General features: G+C 50.6%; 1 non-coding gene across 1 annotated transcript; it reads left to right on the top strand.

Moving 5' to 3' along the window:
• The first annotated feature begins 7,727 nt into the window (after nucleotides 1-7,727).
• Nucleotides 7,728-7,918, top strand: LOC130346493 (U2 spliceosomal RNA). The gene has a single exon (XR_008884697.1). It is a non-coding gene; the product is annotated as a U2 spliceosomal RNA (small nuclear RNA).
• Nucleotides 7,919-8,193: the final 275 nt, after the last annotated feature.

The following is an 8,193-nucleotide window of genomic DNA, read 5'->3' as shown; positions in this document are numbered from 1 at the left end:
CCTTACAGGGTTAAAAAGAAAGATTCCTACTTTCATTGCTACCTGCTTGCTGGCTAGCCAGCTAGCCAGCCCTGTGGGCCTTGCTGCTGCTGCAGCCAAAAAACAAAAGGTGGTGCTGCTGCTGCTTCTGCTGCTTCTGCTTCTGCTTGTGTCTGGCCCCTGTTGGAGCGTCCAGGCACAGGACTTCTGCTGCTGCTGACTAAATGGCCTCCTTAATTGGATCATTTGAGTAGCCAGCACACCTGTGCAGGTAGGGCATGACATGATAGGCAGCTGCCTTGATAGCGGGTGGGTGCTGAATGTTCCTAATTGACAAAATAAGATTAATGCTTGTCACGATGCCGGCTGGCAGGTAGTGGATCCTCTGTGCCAGAGAGGGATTGGCGTGGACCGTGCTAGAGGATCGGTTCTAAGACACTACTGGTTTTCACCAGAGCCCGCCGCAAAGCGGGATGGTCTTGCTGCGGCGGTAGTGACCAGGTCGTATCCCCTAGCAACGGCTCAACCTCTCTGGCTGCTGAAGATAGGCGCGGTACAAGGGAGTAGACAGAAGCAAGGTCGGACGTAGCAGAAGGTCGGGGCAGGCAGCAAGGATCGTAGTCAGGGGCAACGGCAGAAGGTCTGGAATCACAGGCAAGGAACACACAAGGAACGCTTTCACTGGCACTAGGGCAACAAGATCCGGCGAGGGAGTGAAGGGGAAGTGAGGTGATATAGGGAAGTGCACAGGTGTAAACACTAATTGGAACCACTGCACCAATCAGCGGTGCAGTGGCCCTTTAAATCGCAAAGACCCGGCGCGCGCGCGCCCTAGGGAGCGGGGCCGCGCGCGCCGGGACAGAACTGACGGGGAGCGAGTAAGGTACGGGAGCCGGGGTGCGCATCGCGAGCGGGCGCTACCCGCATCGCGAATCGCATCCCGGCCGGAGGTAGTAACGCAGCGCCCCGGGTCCGTGGAACCGACCGGGGCGCTGCAGTGAGGGAAGTGTAGCGAGCGCTCCGGGGAGGAGCGGAGACCCGGAGCGCTCGGCGTAACAGTACCCCCCCCCTTGGGTCTCCCCCTCTTCTTGGGACCTGAGAACCTGAGGATCAGACTTTTGTCCAGGATATTGTCCTCAGGTTCCCAGGACCTCTCTTCTGGACCACAACCCTCCCAATCCACTAAAAAAAAAGTTCTTCCCCTGACCTTTTTAGAGGCCAAAATCTCTTTGACAGAGAAGATGTCCGAGGAGCCGGAAACAGGAGTGGGAGGAACAGATTTAGGAGAAAAACGATTGAGGATGAGAGGTTTAAGAAGAGAGACGTGAAAGGCATTAGGGATACGAAGAGAAGGAGGAAGAAGAAGTTTGTAAGAGACAGGATTAATTTGACACAAAACTTTAAAAGGACCAAGATAGCGTGGTCCCAACTTATAGCTCGGGACACGGAAACGGACATATTTAGCGGAGAGCCATACCTTGTCTCCAGGGGAAAAAATGGGAGGAGCTCTTCTTTTCTTATCTGCGAATCTCTTCATGCGAGAAGAAGCCTGTAAGAGAGAATTTTGGGTCTCTTTCCATATGGTGGAAAGATCACGAGAAATTTCATCCACAGCGGGCAGACCAGAGGGCAAGGGGGTAGGGAGGGGGGGAAGAGGGTGACGGCCGTACACCACGAAAAACGGAGATTTGGAGGAAGATTCAGAGATTCTGAAATTATACGAGAATTCGGCCCAAGGTAGAAGATCTGCCCAGTCATCCTGGCGGGAGGAAACAAAATGTCGTAAATAGTCACCCAAGATCTGGTTAATTCTCTCTACTTGTCCATTGGATTGAGGATGGTATGCAGAAGAAAAATTTAATTTAATCTTGAGTTGTTTACAGAGAGCCCTCCAGAATTTAGACACAAATTGGACGCCTCTATCCGAGACGATCTGTGTAGGCAACCCGTGAAGACGAAAAATGTGTACAAAAAATTGTTTAGCCAACTGAGGCGCTGAAGGAAGACCAGGAAGAGGGATGAAATGTGCCATTTTGGAGAATCGATCAACGACCACCCAAATAACAGTGTTGCCATGGGATGGGGGTAAGTCAGTAATAAAATCCATACCAATCAGAGACCAAGGTTGTTCGGGGACAGGTAGAGGATGAAGAAAACCAGCGGGCTTCTGGCGAGGAGTCTTATCCCGGGCACAGATAGTGCAGGCTCGTACAAAGTCCACCACATCAGTCTCTAGAGTCGGCCACCAATAGAAGCGAGAGATGAGTTGCACAGATTTCTTGATGCCCGCATGACCTGCGAGATGGGAGGAGTGACCCCATTTGAGGATCCCAAGGCGTTGGCGTGGAGAAACAAAGGTCTTTCCTGGAGGAGTTTGCCTGATGGAGGCTGGAGAAGTGGAGATCAGGCAGTCAGGTGGAATGATGTGTTGAGGAGAGAGTTCAATTTCAGAGGCATCTGAGGAACGAGAGAGAGCATCGGCCCTAATGTTTTTATCAGCAGGCCGAAAGTGAATTTCAAAATTAAATCGGGCAAAGAACAGAGACCACCTGGCCTGACGAGGATTCAGCCGTTGGGCAGACTGGAGGTAGGAGAGGTTCTTGTGATCGGTGTAAATAATAACTGGAAATCTTGATCCCTCCAGCAGATGCCTCCATTCCTCAAGTGCTAATTTAATGGCTAGAAGCTCTCGATCCCCGATGGAGTAGTTCCTCTCCGCCGGAGAGAAGGTCCTGGAAAAAAAACCACAAGTAACAGCATGCCCGGAAGAGTTTTTTTGTAGAAGGACAGCTCCAGCTCCCACTGAGGAGGCATCAACCTCCAATAGGAAGGGTTTAGATGGGTCAGGTCTGGAGAGCACGGGAGCCGAAGAAAAGGCAGACTTGAGTCGTTTAAAGGCGTCTTCCGCTTGAGGAGGCCAAGACTTGGGATCGGCATTTTTTTTTGTTAAAGCCACAATAGGAGCCACAATGGTAGAAAAATGTGGAATAAATTGCCTGTAATAATTGGCGAACCCCAAAAAACGTTGGATGGCACGGAGTCCGGAGGGGCGTGGCCAATCTAAGACGGCAGAGAGTTTATCTGGGTCCATTTGTAGTCCCTGGCCAGAGACCAAGTATCCTAGAAAAGGAAGAGATTGGCATTCAAACAGACATTTCTCTATTTTGGCATAGAGTTGATTATCACGAAGTCTCTGAAGAACCATACGGACATGCTGGCGGTGTTCTTCAAGATTGGCAGAAAAAATCAGGATATCGTCCAGATATACAACAACACAGGAGTATAGTAGGTCACGAAAAATTTCATTAACAAAGTCTTGGAAGACGGCAGGGGCGTTGCATAGACCAAAGGGCATGACCAGATACTCAAAGTGTCCATCTCTGGTGTTAAATGCCGTTTTCCATTCATCCCCCTCTCTGATGCGGATGAGATTATAAGCACCTCTTAAGTCCAGTTTGGTAAAAATATGGGCACCTTGGAGACGATCAAAGAGTTCAGAGATGAGGGGTAGGGGGTAGCGGTTCTTAACCGTGATTTTATTAAGACCGCGGTAGTCAATGCAAGGACGTAGAGAGCCATCTTTTTTGGACACAAAGAAAAATCCGGCTCCGGCAGGAGAGGAGGATTTACGGATAAAGCCCTTTTTTAAATTTTCTTGGACGTATTCAGACATGGCAAGAGTCTCTGGGACGGACAGAGGATAGATTCTGCCCCGGGGTGGAGTAGTGCCCGGGAGGAGGTCAATGGGACAATCATAAGGCCTGTGAGGAGGTAGAGTCTCAGCTTGTTTTTTGCAAAAAACGTCCGCAAAGTCCATATAGGCCTTAGGGAGACCGGTTACATGAGGAAGCACAGGGACACGGCAAGGTTTACTGGGAACCGGTTTTAAGCAGTCCTTGGAACAAGAGGGCCCCCAACTCTTGATCTCCCCAGTGGACCAATCCAGGATTGGGGAATGGAGTTGAAGCCAGGGAAGTCCAAGAAGAATTTCAGAAGTGCAATTGGGGAGGACCAACAGTTCAATCCTCTCGTGATGAGATCCGATGCACATTAGAAGGGGCTCCGTGCGGAAACGTATAGTACAGTCCAATCTTTCATTGTTTACACAATTGATGTAGAGGGGTCTGGCGAGACTGGTCACCGGGATGTTGAACCTGTTGACGAGAGAGGCTAAGATGAAATTTCCTGCAGATCCAGAGTCCAAGAAGGCCACAGCAGAGAAGGAGAAGGCAGAGGCAGACATCCGCACAGGCACAGTAAGACGTGGAGAAGCAGAGTAGACATCAAGGACTGTCTCACCTTTGTGCGGAGTCAGCGGACGTCTTTCCAGGCGGGGAGGACGGATAGGACAATCCTTCAGGAAGTGTTCGGTACTAGCACAGTACAGGCAGAGATTCTCCATGCGGCGTCGTGTCCTCTCTTGGGGTGTCAGGCGAGACCGGTCGACCTGCATAGCCTCCACGGCGGGAGGCACAGGAACAGATTGCAGGGGACCAGAGGAGAGAGGAGCCGGGGAGAAGAAACGCCTCGTGCGAACAGAGTCCATATCCTGGCGGAGCTCCTGACGCCGTTCGGAAAAACGCATGTCAATGCGAGTGGCAAGATGGATGAGTTCATGTAGGTTAGCAGGGATTTCTCGTGCGGCCAGAACATCTTTAATGTTGCTGGATAGGCCTTTTTTAAAGGTCGCGCAGAGTGCCTCATTATTCCAGGATAATTCTGAAGCAAGGGTACGGAACTGTACGGCATACTCGCCAACGGAAGAATTACCCTGGACCAGGTTCAACAGGGCAGTCTCAGCAGAAGAGGCTCGGGCAGGTTCCTCAAAGACACTTCGAATTTCCGAGAAGAAGGAGTGTACAGAGGCAGTGACGGGGTCATTGCGGTCCCAGAGCGGTGTGGCCCAAGCCAGGGCTTTTCCAGACAGCAGGCTGACTACGAAAGCCACCTTAGACCTTTCAGTGGGGAACTGGTCCGACATCATCTCCAAGTGTAATGAACATTGGGAAAGAAAGCCACGGCAAAACTTAGAGTCCCCATCAAATTTATCCGGCAAGGATAGTCGTATTCCAGAAGCGGCCACTCGCTGCGGAGGAGGTACAGGAGCTGGCGGAGGAGATGATTGCTGGAGCTGTGGTAGTAACTGTTGTAGCATAACAGTCAGTTGAGACAGCTGTTGGCCTTGTTGCGCAATCTGTTGTGACTGCTGGGCGACCACCGTGGTGAGGTCAGCGACAACTGGCAGAGGAACTTCAGCGGGATCCATGGCCGGATCTACTGTCACGATGCCGGCTGGCAGGTAGTGGATCCTCTGTGCCAGAGAGGGATTGGCGTGGACCGTGCTAGAGGATCGGTTCTAAGACACTACTGGTTTTCACCAGAGCCCGCCGCAAAGCGGGATGGTCTTGCTGCGGCGGTAGTGACCAGGTCGTATCCCCTAGCAACGGCTCAACCTCTCTGGCTGCTGAAGATAGGCGCGGTACAAGGGAGTAGACAGAAGCAAGGTCGGACGTAGCAGAAGGTCGGGGCAGGCAGCAAGGATCGTAGTCAGGGGCAACGGCAGAAGGTCTGGAATCACAGGCAAGGAACACACAAGGAACGCTTTCACTGGCACTAGGGCAACAAGATCCGGCGAGGGAGTGAAGGGGAAGTGAGGTGATATAGGGAAGTGCACAGGTGTAAACACTAATTGGAACCACTGCACCAATCAGCGGTGCAGTGGCCCTTTAAATCGCAAAGACCCGGCGCGCGCGCGCCCTAGGGAGCGGGGCCGCGCGCGCCGGGACAGAACTGACGGGGAGCGAGTAAGGTACGGGAGCCGGGGTGCGCATCGCGAGCGGGCGCTACCCGCATCGCGAATCGCATCCCGGCCGGAGGTAGTAACGCAGCGCCCCGGGTCCGTGGAACCGACCGGGGCGCTGCAGTGAGGGAAGTGTAGCGAGCGCTCCGGGGAGGAGCGGAGACCCGGAGCGCTCGGCGTAACAATGCTTATGAAGAAATATAAAATCTCATCCCTTCCCCAATATCGCGCCACACCCCTACCCCTTAATTCCCTGGTTGAACGTGATGGACATATGTCTTTTTTCGACCGTACTAACTATGTAACTATGTAACATAACATGGGGGGGGGGGGGGGGGGTCTCCTGGCTGTTCACACAGGTGTGTCATTGCTGTACATTGACCATGCATTGCTTCTGTGGTATTGCAAAGGCAAAGACAAATGCTTCCAGCCATCCATTGCACTAATGGATTGGTCATCAGCTGGCTGTCTATGTCCCGCATCAATATAGACCAAAGTACAGAGGGTTAGGCTATGCTATTGTGCACCTACCTGATGCATCAGAAGGTGCGAGGCCCTTGCTAAATTCTGTGCACAGACTTTGAGATCTATGCTTTAGACTGTATCTAAACCTGCTCCAACATGGACTGACATTCTGGCCTACTTTCAGCCGATGCGACTTGTCTGTCGCTGAACAGTCGCTTTTTATGTATTCAGCACCTATGTATAATGTTGTAAAAATGCTCTAGAAGCTAAAGTCGCAGAAATGTCACACATATTTGGCCTGCAACTTTCTGTGCGACAAATTCAGACAGGAAAAATCAGTATAAATCCTTAGAAAATTATCCCCCAGTGTCTCCATCTGCTGGCGGTATTGAATAAGCATTGCTGCACTGATGGGGTATGCATTAGACGAAAAAAAAGAAGAAAAAGAAGAATAATACGCCCAGAAAAGAGGCGAAAAGGAGAAAAACGTAAAAAAACGTGAAAAAAAAGTAAGAGGAAGAGAAGGGAAAAAAAGGTGGAAATGGGTTTAAAAGTGATTTCGGCGGAGAATATATATATATATATATATATATATATATATATATATATATGCGCACACACACACATAGATATAAACGTATTCTCCGTTGAGATATTGCAGCCGCTGCTGTGTCCAGGCCCAGGAGCCTTAGCACTGTGCTGTGATGTCACTCAATACCACTGACATCACTAGGTGTAAACAACATCTCTCCTTTGCTGTGTATGTGACTATGGAGCTGTTTGGTGATGTCGTCTATTACGGCCTTCATAGAAGCAACAGGAGATTGTTGCATCCATCTTGAACCCTCAGAACTACAGTGCTATGATGTCACTCACTTCCACAGGCCTTGCAGAGTGTAAACAACAACAACCCAGCTTTGTTGTGTATGTAACCATAGGGATTTGTGATGTCACCTAGAACCTTCACAGCAGCGACAGCTTTATGAGGAGCATCAGCACTGCTCTGCCTGAGCAGAACCATCACCGCCATAGGTTGTCAAATAACCCGGATTTAACCCACACAGGTAAGTCCAATGGGGTGCAGGCATGTCCTCTATGCTTACAGCTTCCCGTGGGTGTTGGTTTGATACCGTTTGGGGACAGCCAAGGAGGCATCTGCAGGCAACAAAGGTAGGTGTGTGCTTGTGTGTGTGTTTCCTATGCAGATCCTAAGCCCAGTGTCACATGCAAGTAGGAGGAGTAAGAAGGGTTCCTGGCAAATCCGGGTTATGGATTGCATTTAAAAAGGCCCCGTGGGAGTGCAATGGGCCCCTGTCTTGCTGCTTAGCAATAATGGTATGGGTTTAGGTTCTGCTGTGTGTACTGGTGGTTGACTGCCCCCCAGCCCAGAGTGTGCATGGAAAATTGTCTGGCAGCCTCCCTGACAGCAAGCAGTGATAGTGCCCATGAAGGGGACCTTGTTGGGCCCGCCCCTTTCACGGTTATCGCTTCTCGGCCTTTTGGCTAAGATCAAGTGTAGTATCTGTTCTTATCAGTTTAATATCTGATACGTCCCCTATCTGGGGACCATATATTAAATGGATTTTTGAGAACGGGGGCCGATTTCGAAGCTTGCTTCCGTCGCCCTATGCATTGACCCGATATGGCAGTATCTTCGGGTACAGTGCACCACCCCCTTACAGGGTTAAAAAGAAAGATTCCTACTTTCATTGCTACCTGCTTGCTGGCTAGCCAGCTAGCCAGCCCTGTGGGCCTTGCTGCTGCTGCAGCCAAAAAACAAAAGGTGGTGCTGCTTAGACATGTGCAATTCGGTTCGGCACGAATGTCTAAATTAACGAATTTTACCGTTTTCGTGCATTCGGACCGATCCGAATGCACGAAAACATATTTTGAACATTCCCGAATAGCCACGATAATACGAATAGCAAAGTAACGAATACATTCGTTAT

The sequence above is a fragment of the Hyla sarda genome, unplaced genomic scaffold (genome assembly GCF_029499605.1).
Source record: "Hyla sarda isolate aHylSar1 unplaced genomic scaffold, aHylSar1.hap1 scaffold_793, whole genome shotgun sequence".
Taxonomy (NCBI): Eukaryota; Metazoa; Chordata; class Amphibia; order Anura; family Hylidae; genus Hyla; species Hyla sarda.
The sequence above is the reverse complement of the archived record's forward strand: the minus strand, read 5'-3'. Positions and strand labels throughout refer to the sequence as shown.